Source organism: Mandrillus leucophaeus, unplaced genomic scaffold (assembly GCF_000951045.1).
Source record: "Mandrillus leucophaeus isolate KB7577 unplaced genomic scaffold, Mleu.le_1.0 Scaffold30, whole genome shotgun sequence".
NCBI classification, from domain to species: Eukaryota; Metazoa; Chordata; class Mammalia; order Primates; family Cercopithecidae; genus Mandrillus; species Mandrillus leucophaeus.
In genome coordinates, this window is record NW_012103143.1 from 377,902 (window position 1) to 388,570 (window position 10,669).

A 10,669-nucleotide genomic window follows, 5' to 3' on the forward strand; every position below is an offset into this window, starting at 1 on the left:
ATCTTAGCGCCCCCCACCCTCTATGGGGACATTTCAACCAGGGAAAAGGGAGGTCCTGCCCTTGCCCCTCGCCCCCGCCCCCCTCCTCCAACAGGGGAGACTTCTGTCCAAACCTTGGAAAGAAACGAGATGCCAGGCCTAGCGCCTTCGGGGATCCTCTCTGGACAAGGCCACAGGGTGAAAACACCAGGTGAGGACTTCACTACCCTTGGGGCCACCATGGGACCCTGGAGACCTTTGCCTCCCTCCAGGCCCCCCGGCCCCTTAACCTTTTTCTCCCTGTGCTCAGCCTGGAGCAGAGTTAGGATCCCGGGAAAGCCCCTTACCAGTTACTCCAACCTCCTCCTTAAACTGGAAGGTAAACTGAGGCCCAGAGAAAAGTAGTGATTGACTAGTTCCTGGAGGGAGAGCATGGGCTAGAGCCCACGGCTGCTGACCTCCTGGCCAGAGGTCAGGCCATTCCTTATGGTTGAGCTTAGCCAGCCCCGTATGCCAGTCCCCAGCCTCTGCCCTGCACCAAGCAGAGGGGCTGGACACCTTTGTCATGACACCAACTGCCTCTCCTTCCCCAGCACAGTCTGGACCTGGGCGGGGTTTTTAGAGAAGCTTCTGGACACCACTCCACGACAGACCAACCAGGTTGCTGCTGCTTGCAAACATCGCCTGCATTGAAGGATTCCTGCAGCCACCAGCTCTGGAACTTTCTGGAACCAAACCTTTCCCCAGACTGCCTACAAGGACCAGTTTGCTTCTGGATGTAGGTGTGGCCTGCAGGGGTCTGGCAGGGCTCCCCAGAGTCAAGTGGACCCAGCCCTTTGGAACCCCTGCCTGGTCCTGTTGACTTCTGCCCTCTCCCTGCAGCACTTCCTGGAGGTGTTTGACAGGGACCTGGGACGACAGCTGGGAAGTGCCTGACATATTCTCAAGAAGCTGCAGATTCCAGACATCTCTGGGCCCCTCTCTGGACTGGGATGGAGGACCCAGAGGTGGAGAAGAACACACAAGCAGCACTTGAGGGCTCCAAGGGTGGCGAGGAGAGAAGGTTCTGCTCTGGTACAGCTAGCCCTGGGACCCTGAATGGTGCTACAATGGAGCGTCCACCCCCAGTGCCAAGCCCTCAGTGCAGAGGGGGAGACTCAGGCGGCTCTCAGACAGACACAATTTGCCAAGGTCACACAGCAAGTCAGGGTGCCGCTAAGACTAGGACCTAGAGCTCCGCCTTCTGGCCCAGGCTTCTCAGCACCTGGACCCCAGAGGCCAGCCTGTGGGAGGCCCGCATGGCCACTGCACCACAAACCAAGGACCTAGTCTGGGTTCACCTCCACCAAGTGCTGGCCGTGAGTCACTTGGGTCACTCCACTCTCTGCATTAGGCCTCAGTCATCCAAGACCATCTTTCAAGGGCCCTCACTCCAATTATGAGTCTGGGACTTTCTGAAATTGAGCATTTTGGCCAGGCTGTGGGGGCCCTCTGTGGCCACCTGTAAGACACTGCGGAGGGAACTTTCCTCCTCTCACCAGACTGAAGCTAAGAAGTGCTGGAGACAGCAGTAGCTTTAGCCACAGGCTGTGTAGACCACCTGAGGATGATCTGGGAGTCTGTTTTGTGCACCTTGGAACCCATCGGATCCCTCCAATGGTGAGTTCCCTGGTGTACCTAGCACCAAGCTGTGAGAATGACCCCCAATGGGTTGGGTGGAAGAAGCAAAACTACAGGCTCAGTCCCAGTACTTATTCCCCTGTGTCCACACAGGCCAGGTCTCCAGGGTCCCTGACCATCCAGGGCTGAGGACGTGGTCCTCTGGGAGCCTTCAGGCCCACTCGGACCCTAGCATTGGGCAATGGGCTCATCCCCACCTGAAACTGGGGCTTGGGGTTGCAGCATTCAACTTCCAAAGCTCAAGAGGCACTGGGACAGGTGGCCCAGCAGGCTCAGAGATGCTCAAGTACCAGAGGTTGGGAGGGCCCTTTGAGGCTAAGGGGTCTGACCCACTGCTATTTTGCAAATACAAAAACTGAGGCCCAGTGAGGGGGAGAGGTTTGCAGAACACCCCCAGCAGGCTAGTGGCAGAGCTGGGAACAGAATCTGCATCTTCCGCTGCTCCTGTTCAGAACTATTCCCCTGCACCAAACACAATCCACTGACATCTAGACTGAGCTCACCTCTTCTGCTTCCTGGACCTTGGACTCCTTTTGCAGAAGACTCTCCGAACTAACAGTCTGTCAGGGCTGGCAATTCAGGGGTTTTCCCTTCAACCTGATGGTCCTTTCCACCAAAGCTTCCTAGTGCTCCTCCCCTCCCACCAGTGCTCAGCCCTTCTTGGCTTCAGAAGCTGCTCCATCCTCAGCCGTAAAGGTCACTCTCCCCTGCTCACCATGGTTCACCCAACTCCCTGTGGTTCCCGCATTCCCAGGCATGGAGAGCACCATTCTCCCAGCTCGTGGGGGTCTCTTCTTTGTTGCCCCTAGGCCCAGTCCCTGACCCTCTCTGACCACTGGAGCCTTAAACCCCATCAGTCTTTCCTGGGACCCCCTGGACTGTTCCCTGCAGACTCCCTCTCTGCTGGCCCAGGGCCTGTGGGAGTAATGATGGCAGGCATGTCATAGGGCTGCTGTGAGGTTTTCATGAATTAATACACTCATCAGGTACACAAGGTATGAGTAGGTGCCACATCTGTAAACTCCCATGTTACGAGCTGTGCCCTGTTAGTAACAAGGAGAGACTTGGAGCTGGAGCCTCTGGAGGCCGAGGCACCTGTGGGTGAAAGGGGAAGAAAGGAGGTGCCAGCCTGGAGGAGTTTTTAGTAATCAGAGATAATGGGAGCCACAAGGGTCTTAAGCTGGGAAGAACATGGTCAGGTCGGCTTCCAGAAGAATGGCAAGGGGAGCTGGGCTACTGAGCACCAGAGGGGTGTGTTGGGCCTAGCCCAGGCCCTCCATCCCTGACTTGGTGAGCAGTGAATGGGGAGCTGCTGCGCAGGGAAGAAGCTTGCTGGGGCCTGAGCCAGAGCCCTGAGGGGCACTTTGAGTATATCCCTTGACTTCTCCAGGCTACAGCCCCAGCCTGGCTTACTCCATCTTGTGCTCTCACACCTGGCCTGGACCAAAGCTGCTAGTGGGTACCCAGGCTGTTTCTACACTTGCAATGCCAGTACATGTGCTGCCTCCTGAACCAGCCCGTGCAGTCTCTGCATAGCCTTGTTCAAAATTATATTTTTCATAAAGTTAAGATAACGACCAACATTCTGCCGTTGAGCATTTCTTGTGCTCCTTTTATGCATCAGGCATTTTCTGAGTGTTTTAACTACTTAACTCCTTTAATGCTCACATAAGTCCCTTGATAGAGGTGCCATCATTCTCCCTACTTCTGTATTTAACAAATCGGTAAACTGAGGCACAAAATGTTAAGTCACTTAACTGACCAATATCACAGAAACAATCTGTGGAGGAGGCAGGACTCAGCCCAGATTCTCCTCCCCCTGCCACCCCCTCCTGCCCCAGGTATATCCCTGCCCGCTGGCCTTTCCATGCGGACCATGTCTCTCCCACCGCCGCTTGATGGTCCTTCAAACGTCTGCAAATGCCACACCACCCCTCAAGCTTCCTCTTCTCTGAGGAACATCTCTCCATTCCTTCCATCTTTTAAACATTTCTTACAAATGTTTATGAAGCACTTTACTCCACACTGGAATTAACAGTGGGCAAAGCAGTCACGGTCCCCGCCATGGTGACCACAGTCTAGTGGAGAAGAGGCAATAAATTCCTCACCAAAATAAAGTATTAAATCGCCATTTCGCCAAGTGCCAACAGAGGCCTGGGGTGCCTGCGAACCTGTAGCTGAGGATTTGGCCTCATCGGGAAGGTCAGGGAAGGCTTTCCAGAGGAGATGATATTTGGGCTGAACTAACAGGGGAAAATAGGAAGAACTCGGCAGAGGAGAGAGGCAGCGGCACCCCAGGGGAGGGAACAGCATGTGCAAAGGCACTGTGGTGGCCAGGAGAGTGGCAGGCCAGGGACTGGAAGAAGGCTTATGTAGCTGGAAGAGAGGCAAGGGGGTGCATGAGGCCAGACAAGCTGGAGGGCTTACCAGAGTCAGGCCTGGGGGATGCCCTGGGCCCTGCCTCACAGCCTCGGGTGCAGTTGGCCCTTCCTCATTGGCTGCTGTGCTCAAGGCTAGGTTTGGACCCAGAGCATAAGTTCTAGAGCCAAACCTCCTAGAGCAGCCCTAACAGAGGCTGCCCTCTCTCCACTTTTGCTGCCTGTCCCTGTTAACACAACCTCAGCTACAGTGGTTTCTTTTGTGGCTACCTGGCACCGTGTCAAGTCTCATTTATGAGGCCACACTCCTCTGTCCACCCAGCCACCCACCCAGCACAGCCTGGCCCAGTCAGCACTGACTTGCTACCAGCAGCTCAACTCAAATGCACGTACTTGGGGAGGCCAGTGCCGACTCCTCAGGCAGGGTCACCCCTCCTTTTGCTCTCCCCAAACTCCCAGTATGCCTCCTTGACAGCAGTATCCCACTGAAGTTGCTGGATGGACCCCTTGCTCTCTCACCAGCCGGCAGGTTCCATGAGGCCGAGACCAGCTGTATGTGGCACCATCACGTCACTGCAGAGGCTGGCACAAATTCCACCCTCAGCTGTTTGTTGCATGAATGACTTACTCGCCTGAGCCCCTGCCCTATGTCAGGCCTTGTACTGGATGCTGGGAACATGAAGACCAGATGTAGATGCTGGTAGGGGAGACAGCCAAGTAAACATGCAGGGACAGCGCAGAGTGCAGTGTGGTGACGAGGAAGCACGGGGGCTGGAGGCACTGAGGGGGTCCCCGGACTTCACTGGAGGACCAGCAGGGCCAGAATTCGCCAGCTGGGAGTGGTGGTGGAGACGACTATGAAAATGAATGTGAGGAAAGTCCGCCTCCTCCAGTCTCCCCAGGGCACAAAGTGGCCGCTGCTCTGCATTTGAAAAGTGGCTTTAGTTGATTAGGTTTCTTTCCCCTCTTGAAATGTGGCTGCTCTGACTTGCTCCTCACTGCATTCCTTGCGTCCTCTTCTCTCAGCCCTGCCTTCAGGACATTGCCCACAAAAGTTTCATCTATTCCCACCTGGGCTCCACTCTCCCCCTCCCACCCCCTCCATGGTTCTATGTCCCTCACCTTCCTGGCTCTCAGCTCATTCACCCAGCTCTGGCCGTCTCAACGCGTGGGTGCCAGCCTGCACCCTCTTTACATGAGCTTTGTTGATTTCATAACCATAAATAGATAAAATGTTCTGAATGCTTTCATGTGCAAGTAGAATTGAGGGAGTGATAGCATAATGAAAAGGCCTCAGGAAAAGGAAAACAGCCTGCTAAGATGCAGCGGAAGACAACACGGCCACTGCACAAGCCAGCTCTGCGTGGGTTTCCTATTCTCGCTGCACTGACCGCGGAGCTGTGGACGCAGGATGGGGAGGTGCTTAGGAATCTGTTAGAAAACCTTTCCCTGGTTTCAAATCCACCAATTCAAAAGAACAACCTAGAAAAAAACAAAGTAGAAGTCAGGAAAATCTGAGTTCAATTGTGGATGTATCTCATTCTAGCTGTGTGATCCTGGGCAATTTAATCAATATCTCCGAGAAGACATACAGAGATTCTTCCCCTGGGTCAGACTGGAGGCTTCGGGAGGCCCAAGATCCCACAATACCTTCCTTTTCCTCCCATACATAAATTTTGTCTTCCTTACAATGCCTTAATCACCAGCCCTGAGACCCCCTGCCCAAAATGCAGTCCTGCAGACTAGGGTTGGAATAGGGATGGAATAGGGTACCCTGTCTCCTCATTGCCTTTTCCAACACCTGTTGCAGGAAGTGGAGCGTCATCCTGCATGGGGAGGATACATCTCCACAGCCACAAAGGAGGCTGGAAACCAATAAAAAGCCTGGCCCATTGGGCTTCCCACCTCTCCTCCTTTAAGTTGTGCAGGAGCACTACTTCTCCCTGGCATTTGGAACAGTAGAGGGAGTTGAAATGATAGCTTGGTATACCCTGGGTTAAGAGAGATTTCTGGGTGAGAAAGAGAAACAAGTGGAGATATTCGTGGTGTGAACTCATCCTCTGGTCTAAGGATGGCAAACTTTTTCTCTAAAGGATCAGTTAGTAAAAAAGGGTCAAAAAGTTCTTTAGGCTTTTGAACCATGTGGTCTCTGTTGCAACTACTCAGCTCTTCTATTGTAATGTGAAAACAGCCATAGACAATGAGTAAATGAATGAATGTGACTGTATTCCAATAAAACTTTATTTACAAAAAGAGGCAGCAGGCTAGATGAGGCTAGATTTGCAGTCCATAGTTTGTAAACCCTAGCCCTATCATGTGGTGCAAGAGAGAAAGCTTGGGTTGGGAGCAGGAACTAGGGGTGAGGCTCAGCATTGCCAGAGACTTGCTGTGTGACTTTGATTAAGTCATTATCCGTCTCCGAGCCTTTGTTTCACCATCTATCAAATGAGCATCCTAATATCAGTCAAGGCTGGGTGTCGTGGCTCACATATGTTATTCCAGCACTTTGGGAGGCCAAGGTGGGAGGATTGCTTGAGGTCAGGAGTTCAAGACCAGCCTCGGCAGAAAAAAAATTTTCAATTATCTGGGTGTAGTAGTTTATGCCTGTAGTCCCAGCTACTCGAGAGGCTGACACAGAGGATCATTTCAGCCCAGGAGTTTGAGGTGGCAGTGAGCTATGATCAGACCACTGCACTCTAGTCTAGATGACAGAACAAGACTGTATATAAATAAAAATAATGATATCAGTGAGATTTGTCGTGAGAATGTGTCTAACAGGCCAGAGCAAATCTGGAGTCTTTTTGTCCCTCTGCTCCATAATGTTAAGTGGATTTGCACCCACTGCCCATGCCAACCTCACCTGGCCATGCCCTTGCCTGCTGAGGGTGGCAGCAGCCTGCCAGAAAAGAAGGTGTCTCTCTTCAGGGTCAGATTCTTCATCTGTCTTTCCAAGCTCGAGCCCCAAGTGATCCCATTTCTGTAGCAAGCCAAGCACAGGAGGAAACAAGGAATCCCTTTCTTTCCACCATCCAGTCATTTGGCAGGAAGCTACAGTTCACTTGAGAGAGTGATGTGGCTGCAGTGGCTGGTGGCCAGGCTTTGGAGGAGGCCTTTGAGACTCAGGCTGGGAATAGAACTGTGAAAAATGGGCGTCAGTGCTCCTCTGGAACATTCACCTGTGGCCACAAGTTAAGTAGTTGCAGCTGTGGTCTCATTGGTGACTTGCAGCACCACCAATTGCATCAATGCATCTTTCTTGGACCATCTTGCCCACCTGTCTGGTCTGACCACTACTGCAAGCTTTCATCCTTTGGCATATTGTCATTTTCTCTGAAGCCCCATTCAGTGATTCATTCATTCATATTCTTTCTGTCTCTCCCAACTTCCCTTCCCTTCCTCCCCCTTTCTCTTTCTCGTAGACACATTTGTCCAGAGCAAGACAAGATCACACTTTGACAGCCCTCTGTCAAGATCCTTGCTCCATATCTCCAGACTAGCAGCCAGGCGTCTCCATGCTGTTCTGAAGAAGCAGATTCCTCAGCTACCCTTCAACTCCTTCCCAGGAGATAATCCTCCTCCAAATCTCTGGAAAAGATACACCTCCTCTTCTCTGATAAAGGCTGGGGGGTGATGCCCCTCCCCCAGGTTCCCAATAAAGCTGTGCAAGACAGGGGCAAGGGAACTCACGGCCCGTTTTTGCTACAAAAACCCTTTTTCGGAAAAAATAATAAAGAAAGGAATCAGCCAATCCCTCCTCGATGCCATCACCTCTTCTTGGTGATTTTTCGGGGAAGGAGTGGGTGGGTTGCTATGGCAACAGATGCGAGCTCTTCTCAGTAAAGAAGGGACCTTGATTTTTTTTTCTCTCTCATTCTCTCAGTTGTGTGTGTGTGCGTGCATGTGTATGTGCGCCTGTGTGTGTGTGTGTGCATGCGCGCTACGCATGCCTGTGCCCACACCAGGATTTTTTTTTTTTTTTTTTTTTAGAACTAAAGAAAGCCCTTCTCTTCTCTCAGCTCTCCAAATATGGAGTGATGGAAAACCACTTACTCCTGCAGGCCAGGGAGAATTCAGGATGATTCAAGAGAAAAGGGAGAGGTCATATGGGGCTCCTTTCCTCCATGTTTTTACTAGAGATTGCATGCAACAAGAGAGCTTTGTAAATGGTCAGGGGGCCTTTGGAAAGAGGAGAATATGCTAGGTGGAAAGGGGTGAGCAAGATATAGATGGTGCAGGAGCCCAACAGGTGACATCAGAGAGGGCAACAGAAGCTATACTGAGTCTGGGGATGCATGCACATCCCACCACGCCATCAGATGCTGAAAGACCCAGAGCAGACTCAGATATGGACACAAACACAGACACTGACAGAGAGGCATATGGAAAGTTGTAGACATAAATACACACAGGCACAAACATAGAACTGCACACAACATAAGAAGTTGGAGACCAAAAAAAAGACAGACATAGATGCAGACATAGGTAAACACATAGATATATAGGGGTACAGACATGCAGCTACAAAGACACATGCAAACAGATAGAGATATAGACGTGCAACCACGTTCAGACAGGTTTAGAGGCAAACACACAGGACACACAAACACAGTCTCAGTCAAATGAACACAGGCGTGTCCACACACACACACACACACACACACACACAGTCTGGCTCTTTTCCTTCAATTGCCCAAGCATCCTTAAGTGGTATTGCATAGCTGGGGATGCTGCACGCTTGCCCAGTAGGTTTGGCTGAGAGGCTGTGCTCTCCCATTCCTTCTACACACTCACCCCAAAGCCCCTCTCCCAATTCACTCCCTTGCCCACTTTCCCACAGCCAGCAGGCTCTGATGCCTCCCCCATCTCAGGCTTCTAATTCTTAGCTTGTTCTGCTGCTGCTGCCTGCCACTTGGGGGAGAGAGTGGGGTGACTCAGCCAGGCCAGGATGACTCACACTGCCAGTATTTTTAGCAGCGGCCAGGAGCTCTCTAGTGTGCCAGCCGCCCCCCTCCTCCTGCTTGCTATTTCGGAACCGTCACTGGTGATATAAATAGCTCCTCTCCCACGGCCTGAAGCTGCTGCCAAGCTATTTTTGGTTCTGCACGGTTAAAAATAGCTTCACGGAGGTGGGAGGCAAGGGGAGTGGGAGCTGGCCTAGGGAGAGGAGACATCGGGGCATACAGAGCTTCTCAACTTGAATCAGAGTGGGCGAACTAGGATGAGCCCTTCTCTACCCCCTCCCTTGTCCCTTTCTAGACCCTTCTTTCCTTCCAAAGTGCTTCTTCCCATTCCATTCTTCTGGAAAAAGCCAGGGGCTCTTCCCTTGAGCCCAGTTTTCCTCCCTTGCTTACTTCACCCCTAGAGCCCAGAAATCTTGGCTCCCTGCAAAACCCCCATATTCATTCACAGAAAATAAGGGGACAGTCAAAGGGGAGGCTCACTCTGAGGCCTGTGGGTACCCAAAGCCCTACTTCGATGTCCCCGGCAAATCGTAGCCTGACTTCCCCGGTGGCTCTTTCAGCACCACGGACAGCGGTTGGCACCCCATTCCTTCACTGCAGATTCGCTCAGATTGCTGGAGGCCATGGGACCCAGCCAGTAGACTCCTCTTATCGTGGAGAGGGACACTCAGAATGCCTCACAGGCAGCTTTATCATCAGTGGGTGAAGAACACAGGAACAACTCCCCTGGAATTTCATACGGAAGGGGATCCAAAGATCAAGGGTTGTTGAAATGCAAGCTTGAGAGAGGGGTGGGTAGGTACATTAGAGGTCAGATTGAGATGAAAGAAGCAACACAGACCCATGTCCAGGAGGAATCATCTCTCTGTCATCCAGATCAATAGGGTTAGAGACTGTGGCAGACAGACACACGGACATCGTTCCCTCCACCTCAGTTGCGACACTGACCACAGGATGGCCCCAACCTCTGCCAAAATGCATAAGACACAAGAATAGGGTCTCCACACCTTGTACCCCTCTTCTAAGATATACTTCTTCTCAGCTGCCTCTCCTCCCACTCTACCTCTGTTGCTATCCCCCCTTTCCATGAGGAGTGGGGAGTTCCCTGGCCCCAAGCTGTTCTTTTTGATGTCAAAGTTCATCTCCATGCTTCCTGTGTGACTGGGAATTCCCAGTCCCACCCTCTAATTTTTAAGTGGCCTCATTTCCAGCCTCTTAAGCGATTCCATGCGCACACAGCTACTCCATCAAACGAGATTTCAGATAAGAACATTCCCTAGCCCACTTGCTTCTTGCATTATGGAATCCTGGGGTAAGAACGGCACCTCCTTGCCCCTGTAGAGAGCAATAATCTGTGGTGAAAAGAGAAAAAAGCGGGCGTGAGGGGTGGGGATAAAGCAAAGGTGACAGGATATGGAGAAGAAGGAAAGGGAAAGCTTCAGGGGTCAAGGCACTAAGCTGAGCCGACCACCAAACACGCTAAGAGAAAAAAGAAACGAAGGTGGGGAGTGGAGAGTTGAAGGTGGAGAGGCAGAGCCAGCAGCCCTAGCGCCGCAAATGTGGAGGGGGTGGAGGGAACCTGGCGAAAATACACGGTCCCTGGTAGGTGCAGGGGTCATAGAGGGTCCAGCGCTGTCCCTTTGCTTCTCAGCTGCTCCCCCATCTTGCCCG

At 52.2% G+C, this 10,669-nt stretch overlaps 1 long non-coding RNA gene across 1 annotated transcript; it reads left to right on the top strand.

Moving 5' to 3' along the window:
• Positions 1-889: 889 nt before the first annotated feature.
• Positions 890-7,801, top strand: LOC105544432. Its single transcript, XR_001006758.1, has 3 exons — positions 890-1,080; positions 1,521-1,638; positions 7,457-7,801. It is a non-coding gene; the product is annotated as an uncharacterized LOC105544432 (long non-coding RNA).
• Positions 7,802-10,669: the final 2,868 nt, after the last annotated feature.